The 16,785-nt window shown below is 30.4% G+C and overlaps 1 protein-coding gene across 3 annotated transcripts in view; it reads left to right on the top strand.

The window, feature by feature from the left end:
* rbm20 (RNA binding motif protein 20) overlaps positions 1-16,785 on the top strand; it is a 150,120-nt gene that overhangs the window by 69,706 nt on the left and 63,629 nt on the right. Inside the window, exon 1 of one of the 3 annotated variants that reach the window (XM_073937500.1) lies at positions 5,081-5,210. The exons of the other annotated variants lie outside the window; for them this stretch is intronic. The gene's annotated coding sequence lies outside the window, so the exon portion shown is untranslated. Of the gene's footprint in view, positions 1-5,080; positions 5,211-16,785 lie in introns of those variants that run through there. 3 annotated transcript variants of the gene reach the window in all.

Raw genomic sequence — 16,785 nt, 5'->3', positions numbered from 1 at the left:
TGTTGTGTCCCAGTATCTGTCAGCGCTCATCATGATAACAGGAGCGACGGTCAGCGCCGCTGCTTATTAAAAAATGAGAAAAGCAGGACAGATGTGTGACGTTCAGGAGCAGGTGGAGGTTTGGCAAAGACTAAAGCTGAATGCCTTCAAACAAACATTAATAATCCAACATTCTCCAACGAACCCTTGCGGGATTTTATCTGCGCTCCCGTTTCACCCACTTCTCATTTAACTGTTTACGTCCTGCTTGTCATGCGCGCATATTTCTGTATTTACCTTTTTTCCTGAAAAATAAGCTTAATCCTGTAATGTTTAAATTGAATTAAAGTGAAACATATAAATAATAAATAACTGTTTATTAATTGTACATTGTTACTGTTATTATTGCTAATAAATGACTTTTTTATTTTAAGAGCCAGAACATAAAATATATAATCTATGTTTGAGATGAAACAAATACTGCAGATAATCTTGTTGATGATAAAGTGTTTACAATACTTTAACATATACAGCTAATAAATATGTATACAAGCTATATTGTAGTTTAGATACCATAGCTGCATACACTTAAACTAATCCAATATTATTATTATTTTATTTACTTTCCGCAAGCTTGAGTGAGTTTAAATGAATGGTGTGAGATTGTGTGCATGAAAATGACAAGTAAATTGCACTATTTAACAAAGTACTTTAATTAGAAATGTATATTTAAGATCAATTTAGTGCTGTAGAATAGATTATTATTTAAACAATTATGTCGTAATTGTCTTCCTAAAATCTGGATATATCAAAACATTAGAAGCTAAATCTTCTCAACAGGTTTTTGTGACTGGCGTGTAGCACAAACATGCAAGATTTACAGAGTAGTTTATTTAGCTAATAACAGTTTTATTAGCAAAATCCAATATTAAAGGTTTATTTAATCTTTTAATTATGCAAATCTGAATGGTTTAAAGTTAAGATTAGAAGTTAAATATTGAATGCGATAAATGTTTTAGCCTATGTTTCAAATGTAAAAATAAAAAAAACACACTTTCATGCATTTGTTAATGCATAAATATCTATTACAGTTTTTTTCTGATTGCTTAAGCACAATTTTAAAATTGAGGGTCATTTTGTCAAAACACTACACACAATGTACACATCCACACACACAAAAAAAGCAGAACACATAAGAACTTTTGCAAAATGAAACACTTCATCCAAAACTTTACAACACTATAGCGAAACACAAATTTAACACCATACAGAACACACACACCTCATTCAATACAAATTTCATTTACACACTGCGGTAATCAATCTTAAACACTTGTATAATTTTTAACTAATACTGATATAATCAGGGTTTGAGAGATATTGCTATAAAATACAAGAACATACTGCATTCACCAAACAGTGATAGACTGATATAAAATATTGCCTGATATAAAATATTGCCCTATCCTAACAAATCATACAACAATGTAAAGTTTATTTATTCAGCTTTCTGGTGATGTATACATTTCAATGTAGCAAAAACAATTCCATCCCCTGTCTCCTGTTTATCAATATTCCTCACTTTCGTCCTTCCTCTTCCATACTGCAACATTGGCTTATTTATTGAAGATTAATATGTATAGCTCCTGTAAACACATATTTATTGAAGACTGCTATTTATATTTATACTGTACATGTTTATTGAAGACTAATCGTTTAAACCTATTGCTTTTTTTATTGTAGTTACAGCTGATTGGTGTGTCTACAGTTTTGCTGCAGTATGTGTGCACACCTGATGGCTGTGTTTACCCTATGTTCATGTGTGTGTTCATTTGAAGGCCTTTGCCTTGAAATTGCAAGGAAATTGCATTATGAAAAATGGTGTGTCAAAAGCATCCAAGTGTGTTTAGTGATTTGCATATCACTGTGTGTAATGTTTTGCAAAAAGTGTGAAGCTGACAATGTGCTTACAGTTGTGCAGATCCACCCTTGTGTTTTGCTCCTTGAGTGTAAGGATTTGCTAATTGTGGGAAAAGTTAAATTTTAGTGTGTTAGCAATCATGAAAAACGGTAACAACATCATTACATTTGAGTAAAAAAACACTTCAATAACAATATTACAAACCTTTTTTATTCGTTCTTTTTTTAAGAATTAAGTATCAAACTGAAGATACACTATAAATGAAATCTGTACAATCTATCCTTCCGGGTTAAATAAATAAATAAATAAATAAATAAATAAATAAATAAATAAATAAATAAATAAATAAATGCTTATTTAAAAAAGGTATGTTCTCCACTGCATAACAATATTTAAATTAGCTTTATATATTATTAAATTGTGTTAAAAATGTATTAACTGAACATTATTATTTAAGGGTAAAGCTACAAAATAATGCTCAATAAAAGGCAAACCTTTTAAAATAAAAAAGTAACAGAATTTTAAAAGCGTTCTACATGATAAATATGATTGAATTAAATGATAACCATTATGTTACTTTAAATACACAGAACAACATGAAACAAAACATAAACTTTATAGACATATTTTAAACTGACTGATGAATGTTTTAGTTTTGATATGTAGCACATACAGTTGAAGTCAGAATTATTAGCCCTCTTCGATTTTTTTCTTTTCTTTTTTAAATATTTTCCAAATGATGTTTAACAGAGCAAGGACATTTTCACAGTATGTCTGATAATATTTTTTTCTTTTTTGAATTTTGAATTTGAATTTAAGTTTTGAATTTTTATGAACAATTTTAAAGACAAAATTATTAGCCCCTTTAAGCTAACTTTTTTTTCTTGATAATCTACAGAACAAACCACTGTTATACAATAACTTGCCTAATTACCCTAACCTGCCTAATTAACTTAAAATTGATAAAATCAGTCAGTTAGTAGAAATGAGTTATTAAAATGATTATGTTTAGAAATGTGTAGAAAAAATCTCTCCGTTAAACAGAAATTGGGGATAAAATAAACAAGCGGTCTAATAATTGAGGGGGGCTAATAATTCTGACTTTAACTGTACACATAAAATGTACAGTCGTTAGTCATAATTTCATAGTCATTTATTTACCTAGACAGTTTTAGCAAAATCCACTATTAAACTGTAATTTACCTTTTTTTTAAGTTGGCAGATCTGAATAATTAAAGTTAAAAGTAGTAGTCAAATATTGTGTTCGTTTTTAAAAAATTTTTTATCTATATTAGGAAACATACAAATTACACCAGTGTACACCAAAATCCACAGTTCAGATGAATGGTTGATTGTTAACACTTTCATGCATGATAAATTTCGTGTGTGTGTGTGTGTGTGTGTGTGTGTGTGTGTGTGTGTGTGTGTGTGTGTGTGTGTGTGTGTGTGTGTGTGTGTGTGTGTAACAACAAAATTTAAACAATATACAACAACTAATATACAAAACATTTAAATTGCCTTTATGTATTATTCAAATTGTGTTAAAATGTATTAACTATACATGAATAATTCGAACGCTATACTGACGGAAAATGATGATGGGATAATGTCACTCTGTTTTAATCTTTTTTTAATCTATTTGTCATCATCGTCAGATTTATTTACTTGTTTAATTCCTCTTATTTTACATATTTTCAAAGTGTCTCACAATTATGTCCATGTAAGTGTTCTGTCTAGTTAGGGTGGGACTGTGTCGGAGGGTGGTTAGAAAAGAATGATTGCATGTGCACTACCGGTCAATTGTTTGGGGTCAGTAGGATTTTTTAAATGCTTTAAAATAAGCTTCTCCTGCTCACCAAGGCTGCATTTATTTAATCAAAAATACTGTAAAAATTGTGAAATGTTATGCCACTATAAAATAACTGTTCAAAAGTATTTTATCATTTAATTCATTTCAGTGATTTTACAGATGAATGTTCAGCTTCATTACTCCAGTCTTCAGAGTAACGTGATTCTAGAGAATCTCTCTAATATTATTATTATTGTTATTGCTCTTCTTCTTCTTCTTCCTCTTCTTCTTCTTCTTATTATTATTATTAATGGAAATAGTAATAAAAGCAATAATGAAGAGAGTAATAATTTCATTTGAAACTACAAACAATAAGAAATAAATTCATATTTAATAAATAAGTATTTAACAATTTAACAAAAGAAAAATACATTTAATTAATGTCGCCTTGATTGAGCAAAATAATTTAATTAAAATTATTAAATAAAATTAATGATAATAATAATAATAATAATAATAATAATAATAATAATAATAATAATAATAATAATAATGATAATAATAAACACAAACCCCAAACTTTTGACCGGTAGTGTATATTGAATTAATTCTGTGAATTTTTGATGCGAAAACAATGAATGTATTGATTTTAAAAAATGTATTAACTTAACGTGATTACCTAAGGGTAAAGCTACAAAATAACACTCAATAAAATACAAACCCTTTTATCCTTTCTGATCAAATTAAAAAGTAACTAAAATCAAAAGGTGGTCTTCATGCTAAACTTGATTGAAGTAAATGATAACCATTATGCTATTGTAAATAAATATAATTACATAAAACAAAACAAAACTTTATATTCATATTTTAAACAAACTCAAAAATATAGTTAAAAGCTGTTGCTTGTGTGAAGGGTTATTATTATACTCATTTCTTTTTACCTTAAATAAACAAACAAAACATGTATTTTTAAACCGAATTACAGATGTTTTTCAAACTAAACTAACTAAAAGTAAAATTAAACTAAACTAAAAACAGTTAAAAGCTGTCGCGCATTACAGTAAACTATAAACATTTATGTTACTTTAAATCAAAGCGTCAAATAAAAAAACACATAAATCAAGCTTTACAGACTAAACTAAAACAAATCAAAATTTTAAAAAGTCACAAATTTCCTAAATTAAAACCCCTGCAAATTCAAACTAAATAAACGAAACCCACAAAACATCTGCTAAATCAATATGCACAGGACGATGAGGTGCGCGTCCCATCTGGGAATGGCTTCATCCATAAGGTGTTGTACTGTAGTTCGCATTAACGTCGCCCTCCCCGTTTCCCCTTCACACACTTTCAGAAGCACATGTGACACTTCATCACTCGGGACGCTGCTCAGAGCCAAATTCAGCCCCGGCGGAGCAGCAAACACACACACACACACAAACACACACAAACACACATTCATGATAGAGAGAGACGCTGGAGAGTTTTAACAGAGAGAGTGAAGTGAGGGGATTCCGCAAGGTAAAGCTTTGACTTGATGTTCTGCCGGAGAATGTAAAGCTGGTTGCCAAATTGGTTGATGTAATGTCGTTTTTTTAAATGTGCTGGCTGCTCAGAGCTTTATTTATTGTTTGTGCGGTTGTACTGTTATGCAAGACAAAGTGTGAGAAGGAGAAGTTTGCTGTATTTATATATGAGTTATGATGACGTTATGAGTTTGATGCGGGTGTGCAATTTTTATGATGTCACATCAGTTTTGACTGATGTTCTTTTAAAGAAGCTTTGGAGGTTATTTTGTTTTTAAATCTGGCTTTTTATTATACTTTGTATGCAAATTAAGGGATAAGGGTATTTAAATTAAGGGATAAGGCATTTAAATGAATATTTTTACATGTTTTATAGAATGTAAATTTTATAAGACATTAAAAAAGTGAAGCAATAATTTAACCATTATTTATTGAATTTTGTTGTATTTTTTCATGCAAGAATAATTTGCAATATCATAATAATAATTCATTGTTATCACTATATTTATTAATCGCATAAAGAATTGCAATCTTTTAAAAAGTTAGCATTTTTATCACCATGTATAGTGCATTTACACTTATTTTTTTCACTATTTTGTAAAATATAATGCATAAAATTCAGCAAATAATGTATTATTAAATCTTTCTGAAAGTCTTCAGAATATAGATATGAATAAATCTAAAGTTTTATGTACATATGTGCTGCTAAAGTAGAGATTTATGGCTGTTATCAGGCACAAATTGGGACAAAAGAGACTAAAAAAACATCTCTTTTTTTGGGAGGGGGGGTCTGTTTCTCATCTTAAAATGTTGTTGTGATTGCACTGAAATTGTCTAAAGCAATAATTAGATATTTAACATGGAGCAATTTTGAAGATTTTGCATTTGGATGTATTAAACTAATAGAAGGCGAGCAGATTTTATCTATAGTTTTTGCAGTTTTTTTTTTTTGACAATAATATGAGGTAATATCTAAATTAACTGACTAAAATCAAGCAACAACAAGATTGAAGTTATTTTCCAGACAGAAATCTTTTTAAATAAACTTATTGTAATATTATAATGCTATTACAAACACGTAAACACTGACAAAATAAAAAAGATGTAGAAACAGCTTCAAAATTTTAGTTACATGTATTAAATTAAATGTGATTTTATTTTTTTCACTCGAATAACATCATCTTGTAAAACATATTTCATGATTTATATTCATTTACAACTTTGTAAAATTATTTTCACTGTTTGGGAATTTAATTTAACAATGAATAAAGTAATGAATAAAGTTAACAATTATATAAAGTAATTTGTCTATTAATAATAATAATAATAATAATGATATTAATACATGAAAACATTACATTTGATGTCTGTAATGATAATTAATGATGTGTAAATAGTCTTTTAAATAAACATAAATGAATGATGTGTTTTGTTTTCTGGTAAAAGGACAGTTTGTAGTAAACCTTTACGCTAGTCCATTAAGCACTATCATTTAAAGCCGACGTGAAAATTAATATTGTGCATAGAGTACATTTCAGACAGCAGACGCCCCTGTAATTGAATCTGGAAATATATTCACACCATTACACTTTTGTAAGGGTTTTTCAGGGCCGATGGACTCGCTACAACAGATTCCCATAAGTGTTTATTAGTTATTTAAATTTAAAGAATTTTTTTTTTACCTTCAACATCATTTTTAACATGTGCCAAGATGCTTATTTTGGGACATTTAAAACTTTTTTGTCACTTTTTTTGTCTATTTTTTTATATACTTTTTTTTAATTAAATTTTTATTTATATATATATATTTTTTTTTTTATTTATATTTACTATTTGTGTCTATTTTTTTACAGAAACATAGACACTGTCACTTATTTATAATTTGAAAATAGATGTCTTTTCAGTTGTTTCAGCATCACTTGCGTAATCAAATGCAGAACAATACTGTTAAATATACTACAAAACAATAGTCAGTGTAAAGCCAATGTTGTAATAAAAAAATAAACATTTTGATTTATTAATTACAGCGGGGCAGTGGGTAGCACATTCGCCTCACAGTATAAAGGACACATGCTGGGTCAGTTGGCATTTTTGTGTGAAATTCGCATGTTCTTCCCGTGTTTGTGTGGGTTTCCTTCGGTTTCCAGTCCAAAGACATACGTGTATGTGAATGCAAGAATGAATGAAAGTTTCCCAGTGTTAGTTTGCAGCTGGAAGGGCATCCGCTGTGTAAAACATATGCTGGATATGTTGGCGGTTCATTCTGCTGTGGCGAACCCTGATTAATAAAGGGACTAAGCTGTAAAGAAAATGAATGAATGAATTTATTAATTACATAAAGCAACATAATTTGATTAAACATAAATATTTTGTAGGCATGGGAATTCAGCACTAGAATTTAATGTACTGTCATCAAATAATATTTGCTGATGTTTAAGCAAAGTTTGTTGTCCTTCATTGAGGTTTAGATGTGATGATTTTTTTTGTTTGTATGTTTAGGTTTTAGTTTTAGTTTATTTGTTTGTTTGTTTTTTTTACTTTATTTTTATACATTAAAACATTTTACAGAACAGAACATTCAGTGACAGCAGCGATTATTAAGAGAGAAAAAAAAAACCACAGTAGCCGCAGATGTAAATAAAAAAAAATTACAAAAAAAAAAACATACAATATTTTCAGTTTCAAAGGAGCTAGAAATACTATGTCCTATTCAGATACAACGTAACAGGTGCCCATCTTTGTTTAAAAATATCCAGTTTTAGTTGAAGTTGAGCAGTCATATACTCCATTCTATATATACGTTCAAGTTTTTCTATCCACTGTACTATTGTTGGAGGGTGTGGCTTCATCCAATTTATTGTTATGGTCTTTCTTGCAATTAGTAAAAGTATATGTAGTATATATCTCTGGTTTTTATTAGATGTATCCTGGGGTATCCCTTCAAGCTAGAAAAACAGGGGGGTAAAAGGTAGATCTACCTGCATAATTTTCATTATCTCAATCTTTACCCCTTGCCAAAATACAAGTATCTTCGGACATTCCCAAAATATATGTGCGTGATTACCCACATTCCTCTGACTGTGGTTGGTTAGTATATTTTAAAACCATTACTGGTGTTCTAAAAAACCTAATTTTTGTTTTCCAGTCAAACATTTTCCAGTTATGGCTGTTGATCCCCTTATGAGCTTCTGAACATGTTTTCCCAAATATCATCCTCAATTTTTATCATTAAGTTCAGATTCCCATATTTTTTTTAAATTTGAAGGGTGTTATCTGTTGAATCCAGAATTAGGCTATTATATATCTAGTTTATTTGTTAATAAACTAATGAACATTACTGTAAAATGTGCTTTTAGATCCTTGACAGAATGTTACAAAAGTCACACTTAAAAATAGAAAAAAGGGTCAGACTTTATTTTGATGGTCCGTTTGTTGAATTTAACTTAAATTGCATCTACATGCCAACTAATTCTCATTAAATTATAAGTAGACCGTTGTGTTGGGGTTGGGGTTTGTGTAAGTTGACATGTACTTGCAAAGTTTCTTATAGTCAGTTATCAACAGTTATTAGGCAGACAGTCTACTAATACTCAAATGGACCATCAAAATAAAGTGTTTCCAAAAAAGCCCAAGACAAAATATGCGATATGCAAGCTATACGAATATATATGTGTTTAAGATTAAATGTGCTTTTTCTTTAAAAAACAAAATAACTTTTGAATAGTAAGTAGGGTCTGTGTGCACATATGCTGTATATATACATTTATAAATGGGAGATTATGAATTATAAAAACAAATTATTTCTCTCTATCAATTTAAAAATACAGATTTGTGTACAATGTTTTAGTGTTATTATCTGTATTATTAATCTACAAATGTCTGATAGCAGGGGTAGCATGGTGGCTCAGTTAGCACTGTCACCTCACAGCATGAAGGTCACTGGTTCTGACCCCGTCTGGGTCAGTTGGCATTTCTGTATGGAGTTTGCATGTTCTTCCAGTGTTGGCTCAGGTTTCCTCCGGGTGCTCCGGTTTCCCCCATGCACTATAGGTGAATTGAATCAACTATATTAGCTGTAGTGTATGTGTGTGAATGCGAAAGTGTATGGGTGTTTTCCAGTGCTAGGTTGCGGCTGGAAGGACATCCGCTGTGTAAAACATATGCCGGAATAGTTGGCAGTTCATTCTGCTGTGGCGAACCCTGATGAATAAAGGGACTAAGCTGAAGGAAAATGAAAGAATGAACGAATGTCTGATAGCATTGATGGTTTTGTAAATGTGTTCAGCTCATCTTTGTGCAAGATGTGCTATTATGTTCTACGAGTAAATGTCTGGTGGGAGAGGACGCTGGCGCACCCTGGCTTCCGCTTCTCCACCAGATCACTCTGATTTTGCAGTACATGTTAACCCGGCGCTTGTCTTTTTCATGATTTTGTGGCTCTGATACATGCTGCACCGCAAACTTTAATCGGAGTTGGATGATCATTTTTGTGGTAACTTTTTTATTCTATCTTAAGGTTCATATTTTGATTGTTTTGTTGCATCTTTTTTATTGTTGTACTGTTTCTGCTGTTGTTGGTATTTTGCCTTGTAGAGCTTTAAGTCTAACACTGTAAACCCTGATGTTGTCTTTACTTGAACAATCAAGTAACATTGACTTAACTTTAATTAAAATTTTGCATTTTGGTCCTGTCACCTAAAAATATGAGTTAGTTTAACTTATAGACGATTAATCCTTTTTTTTTTTTCTTTTTTTTTTAAATGGGTCGTTTTTAATGTAGTCTTGACTGTGAAATTCTAATATGTGCAAACTTTTAGCAAGATCTTATTTTAATCAGAAAAACAAGGCTTTGTGTATAATAATTCACCATAATGGGAATAAATGGCTACTTATTTATCTTTTAAACATTTTTTTCATATTATATAATTACACACAGAGACACACAATGAACTGAACAATTTAAGTATAATCAATCAAACCGGCAAGTTAAATAAACTTAAATATGCAATTTTTGGGAGACTCTGTTACTCAAATAAATTGAGGCAACATGTTTACTCAGTTAATTTCAATCAGTCAACTTATTAGGGTTTTTAGTGAAGAAAAGCACATTACAAATCAAATTTATTTATATTATTATTATTATTATTATTATTATTATTATTATTATTATTATTATTAGTAGTAGTAGTAGTAGTAGTAGTAGTAGTATTTCTTCACAATTTCAAATAAAAACAGCAAATTAGTCAACAATTTGTCAAAACAACCAATGTTTCAATTTGTTTAGACTGATAATCAAGGTTATTCCACCTAGTGTTGATTTCCTAACAAATTGAAAACAAACAAATTGAAACTCTTCTGAAGTTGAAACATTGTTTTAGTGTTGTCTAAAAATGAATTTAAACACGTCTGAAAACTTTTAATTAGTTCAATCAGAAATAAAAAGTCCAAATTCGGAACAAACGTCATCAGAAGTTTACAGAATAACCCAAAAAAATTAACAAAACATAGCTTTAAATTGTAAACTCCGGGCAGTGGCCTCTTAAATTTTTCAATTAACATTTGTTTTATTTGATTTTTCATCTAAACACAAATAAACTAATTTCAGATGTTTTTTTTTTCTTTCTGTAATTTTGTAGATATGTTCACTGATGAAGAAACTTACTTTTAAAAGTAATAAATTACCATCATGTGTTACTTCTTTTAAAGGTAACCAAATTTAATAGTTACTTTTAAAGAAAAGTAATGCATTGCATTACGTTTGCATTTTGTCATCAGCTGTGCATGCTTAATTTTAATAATATAAATAAAGTACATTCTAGATTTTTATTATATTTAAGGACAATGGAGATTAGGGCTGCACAATATTGGAAAAATCTAACATTGCAATATTTTTTTTAATTCTGCGCTATATATTGTGATATAAATACAATTTCACTAGATGAGTTGAATAACTATTTGGAAAGAGATGTATAATTTTAGACAACCTTTTTTAGATGATGAATTATGTAAGAAAGTGTAAACATGTTCAAAGTTTTTACAAAAAAATCCATATACATTTAAGAAATAATCCATTTAAAAAAAAGTTATATTACATCAAAAATTGTTACATCAAATAATACAGAACAAATTGTACACTGTAAACCCGACAGTCAACCTTATCAAATGAAATAAGTGCAGTTAACTCAAAATTGACTGAAAGTTAATTCTACTCATTTGAAAAGACTAAAGTGTTGAAGTTAATGAGTTTTATATATCTTTGACAACTCCTAAGATCAAATCTTTCGGATATTTTTCAGACCATAAATATGAATAAATCTAAAGTTTGATGTGTGCTGCTAAAGTAGAGATTTATGGCTGAAATCAGACACATATTGCGACAAAACAGACAGCAAAACCCCACAAAAACATTTTTTTTTGTCTGTTTCTCACCTTAAAATGTTGTTGTAGTTGCACAGAAATTGAGTGAAGCAGTTAGATGCAGATTTTGCATTTGGATGTGGTTTTTATTCATGGCTTTTATGGTAGCCTAGAAATGAACAGATGCCGTATCTGATATCGAGCAGATTTTATCTATAGGTTTTGCAATTGGTTGTTGTTTTATGATTTATATGAGATAATATCTAAACTGACTAACATCAAGCAAAAACAAGATTGATGTTATTCTCCAGACAGAAATATCTGCATACAGTCACTCTAAAACCCGCTGTCCTCCATCTGTGCTCCTCTAAACGGAGCAGTTGCTCTCAGGACAGGGTTTTTGTTAAGGTGTCGTGACCTCCGTCCTCTTCCTGGTTTATGTCAGGATTATCTGCGGACACACCAAGAGTCCTGGAGCTTCTGATCGGTGCAAAGACATTGCACAAACACACTGCTGTATAATTATACTCCACACGTTTTCGGTGTCTGTGACAGGCTTGTATTAATTGGTGAATGGTATTTGAGCTTGAGTGTCGGGCAGCTGTGAGGGTCCGGCTGGTTTTGGGTGGTAGTTGATCGTGCTGTGTACAGTGTCACTGGTGTATTTTTGGATTTTAAGTCATGATGGATGGACGACAATCCCGGATGATTGAAAATATTTTTTGTGGTTACACACACGAAGAAATAAAGGTACAAAATGTGTCTCTTTTACTGTTTGGCTAATGACTAATGTACTAACTAATCAGTCCATTTTGATACGTGGAGGGTACACTGTAAAAAATACTGGGTTTCACACAATTCCTTTGTGTTGTCCCAACAAAAATTAAGTTAAATTAATATTTTTTACAAATGTAATTGGATTTAACATAAAGTTCATTCATTCATTTTCCTTTGGCTTAGTCTCTGATTTTATCAGGGGTCACCAGCTGAATGTACCGCTAACTTTTCCAGCATATGTTTTACGCAGCAGATGCCCTTCAAGCTGCAACCCAGTACTGGGAAACACCCATACACTCTTACATTCACGCACATATCACTGCGGCCAATTTATCCAATTCATTTATAGTGCTGTGGGGGAAACCGGAGCACTTCGGACGAAACTTCAAACAGAAATGCCAACTGACCCAGCTGGGACTTTAACCAGTGAGGCGACAGTGCTACCCACTGAGACACCATGCATGAAGTAATGAAGTTGTCCCAAAAAAAAAGAAACAAATTGTGTTGTTTCAACTCATTTTAAATAAGTAGTTTGAACAAGCTGCAGTAGTGTAGGTATTATCACTGTTGGGGAAAGTTACTTTAATAAATTACAATCAAACGTTACTTCTTAAAAAAAAGTATCTATACTTGATAGTTACTTTTAAAGGAAAGTAATGCATTGCATTTTATCATCTGAGCTGGCCTTGCTTGATTGTAATAACAGAGTTCATACCCAATTTTACAATTAAATTTGCATGACTTTTCCAGAACTCTCAAGTACATCTTCATAATGTAATGTTTCATGTAATGTCTACATATACATGATAAATAATAAGAATAACAGTGACTTTCAAATTTATCACAGCATATCACAGAACACGCAACAAATCTATTTTCTTTAAATTAGTTTTTATATCTATGTAAAATTAATTTTGATTAGCTTGCACAGTGCTAACAATGTGAGATCAAGTTTTTGGCCAAGGACAGAAAAGAAGTAAAGACAACTAACCTATATTCAAGTTAGGGCTGCACAATATATCGTTTCAGCATCGATTTCGCAATGTGTGCATCCGCAGTAGTCACACCGCAGAATATGCAATGTCGGGATTATAGTTTAATATAGAGTTTAATCATAATGGTGTAAAAGATTATCATCTGCATGCATTTTTGAAGAGATACTTCCCCAAACAATTACCATTTTCATTACACGCTTCACTTGTTTCAAACATTTAAGAGTTTTCTTTTTTTTAATGAACACAACAATATTATAAATTAATAACTGCTATAGTATTGAAACAATTGAAACACAATTTTTGGGGTTATTTTGGGGAAGACTTAATTGTTTTATGTTCAATCAACTTGAAATTGTAAAAAAAAAAAAGCAATAAGTTAACTTAATTAATTTGCAGTAAAATAAAGGGATTGTGTGGAACCCTGAATTTTTTTACAGTGTAAGTAAAACAAAATGGCTCCTGATGAAACATTGAGGTTTTATGAACTTAAAAGGTCTGTCTGTGCAGGAAGCTGTACATTATTTACAGCATAATAACAATCACCAAACTCTCCTCAGCATGTTAGCGGTAAGTGTCCAGTCACATCTAAACTCTCCTTTCAAATGGCTATGCTTTTTGCAAATCTGCTTTTGGTATTAAATTCTACTTACATGCTGCTAATGTTACAATGTTTTCGAAAGGCAACTCATCAAAGTGCGTTTATGTGCACTAACATGCATAAGTTTTCATTCCGTTTCTTGGTGCACTAAAGTTGACCAGCTGTTAAGTGTCAAAGGCCAGTTGTACCATAAAATCTAATTTATGTTTGTTATGTCTTAGCTCAAGATTTCCATTACATTTTCGCATGCTGTTTCACATGCCAGGTTATAACGTACAGGCAGATGTCTAGTAAAGTCGAAACACACACCCATGTTTAAGTACCAGTTTTATACTGCGGCTGCTGCTTATAATAATATAGTAAATAAAATTAAATAAGGCTAAAAATCAGGTTTATTGCAAAAAAAAGAAATAAAGATATAAAGTTTCTCTCAAGGCATAGAATACATTTGGAAACTTGCTAATGTGCTAACATCAAACTTTTTTTCAATAATATATTTAACGAGGATAGAAAATCAGTTTAATTCAGTTATATTTTTTTAATGTTCACAAAGTGTCCTTCCAAGGCTTTTGAAGCAGTATAAAATATCATTAAACTAAAATCTTTTTGTGGTCTCAAAAACAAGTTAACATGCAAACAAAATTTCATTGTTAGAAGTGCTATCTCTGATTATCTGTGATCAAATGTTCAGTTAAACACCAATGAAGCTTTATGTATGTTTTCTTAATTTCCATAAAGATATAAGTTGCTTTTTGAGACATGAGTAGCCCTTCGCTGAGCATTAGCATGCTAACAACAGTCCCTTATTGAACATTTTATTTTGTTATCTGAGTATTATTAAGTAAATAAAAAGATAATGGAGTTTTATACTTGTATGTGATTTAAGTATAATATATATATATATATATATATATATATATATATATATATATATATATATATATATATATATATATATATATATATATATATATATTTATATATAGCCTGTGATAATTTATAAAGATTTCTTAATGTTCACAAAGATAGTCGTGCCTCACAAAGCTAAAGTCTAATTAGCCTGCTAGCGCCAAAACTTTATTAAAACTATAATTTATTTGTGGGCTAAAAATTGGCATTAATAATAAACCAACTAATATATGTATACTTTAATATATCTATGTTTAAGTGTTCTTAATGGTCAGGTAATTTTAAGGGCTGATTTTGCTAATTTGCTAACAATCCAGTACTGAAATTGAAACATTATAATTGATATTCTTTTTTGAAAATTATTATTAAAAAATTAACAGTGAAAGTTTTATGCGCATTTTCCATGTCAACAATGATATAAAGTCAGTTTTAAAGCAAGTCCTTGGACAAATGCTAACTTGTTCGCAACAATGAAACTAACAGATTGTTTCCTTAAAATCTGAGTATTAATAAATATAAATATGAAGTTTTATTTGTATTTGTGATTTGATTATTAATGATAATAAATAAAGCTGTATAAAAGTTTTTTATTGTTTACAAAGAGAGCTTTGTCGTGCCTCACAAAGCTAAAGTCTAATTAGCTTGCTAATGTCAACACTTTATTAAAACAATAAGCTTAGTTTATTTGTGGACAAAAAACAACAACAATAATAAACAAACTAATATATGTATACTTTATAAAATGTTCCTAATGTCCACTCATATGTAAGGTAACTTTCAGGGCTGAAGAAAATTCTGGCTACATGCTAATTTGCTAATAACAATCGTTTATTGGAATTGAATTTTTTTTTGAGAATTATTAATGAAAAAAATCTAACAATGAAAGTTTTATGTGCCTTTCACCATGTCAACAATGATGTAAAATCAGTTTTATAGCAGATACTTGCTAACAATAATGAAGCTAACAGACAAAGCTAAAGTCTAATTAGCTTGCTAACGCCAAGCTATATTAAACTATAAGCCAAGTTTATTTGTGGACTAAAAAAACATTAATATTAAATAAACTAATAAACAGCTTGTATACTTTATAAAGTGCTGTTAATGTCTACTGAGATGTAAGGTAACTTTCAGGGCTGAAGAAATCTCTGGCCACATGCTAATTTGCTAATGAAATTGAAATTGATATTCTTTTTTGAGAGATATTAATAAGAAAATCTAACAGTGAGAGTTTTACATGGATTCCCCCATGTTAACATGATATAAAGTCAGTATTAAAAAAAGTGCTCAGATATATGCCAACTTGCTAACTGCAATAAAGCTAACAGATAATGTTTATGTGCAGTCTAAGAAACGTTAAAGAATTCTCGACGGAAAGCAACGAAATTGCTATCAAGAGATTCTTTTATACGTAAGTAGGGGCTGCTAATGATTGTTGGTCTTGTAAGGGAACCAATGACACCCCCCCCCCCCCCCCCCCCTAAAAAACACAAAAAAACAAGAAACATTAAAGTCTGATTTAAATTAATACTATAAAATTAATTTCATCATTAAACCACAGATATTTGTCCTGTCTTTTTTACTCTTTTATTAAAATTCATTTGGCTTACTTTGTTACAATATAACCCAAGCCCTATTTTATAACTCTAACCACAACTTTCCCCAGTGTATTATAATGGCAGTCTGAGCTCCAGGCTGTGTATTGTCATTGACAGATGACAGTCGCTGTAACCCTGCAGGAATATCACGAGTGCTTCAAACTGAGGTGACTGGCTTGCCAATTTCTCACTGCAATTGTAGATTCATTAGGCTAATGCTTGAAATACTTACAGACATGTGCTTTGGGTGTACATTTTAGTTTGTTCCGATAATGGAAAAAAATGTCCTGCAATATATTTCAAGGTCACCCTGCCATCTTATACAATAATAATATTAAT

Source organism: Danio rerio, chromosome 22 (assembly GCF_049306965.1).
Source record: "Danio rerio strain Tuebingen ecotype United States chromosome 22, GRCz12tu, whole genome shotgun sequence".
Taxonomy (NCBI): Eukaryota; Metazoa; Chordata; class Actinopteri; order Cypriniformes; family Danionidae; genus Danio; species Danio rerio.
This window is presented reverse-complemented; position numbering and strand designations above follow the sequence as displayed.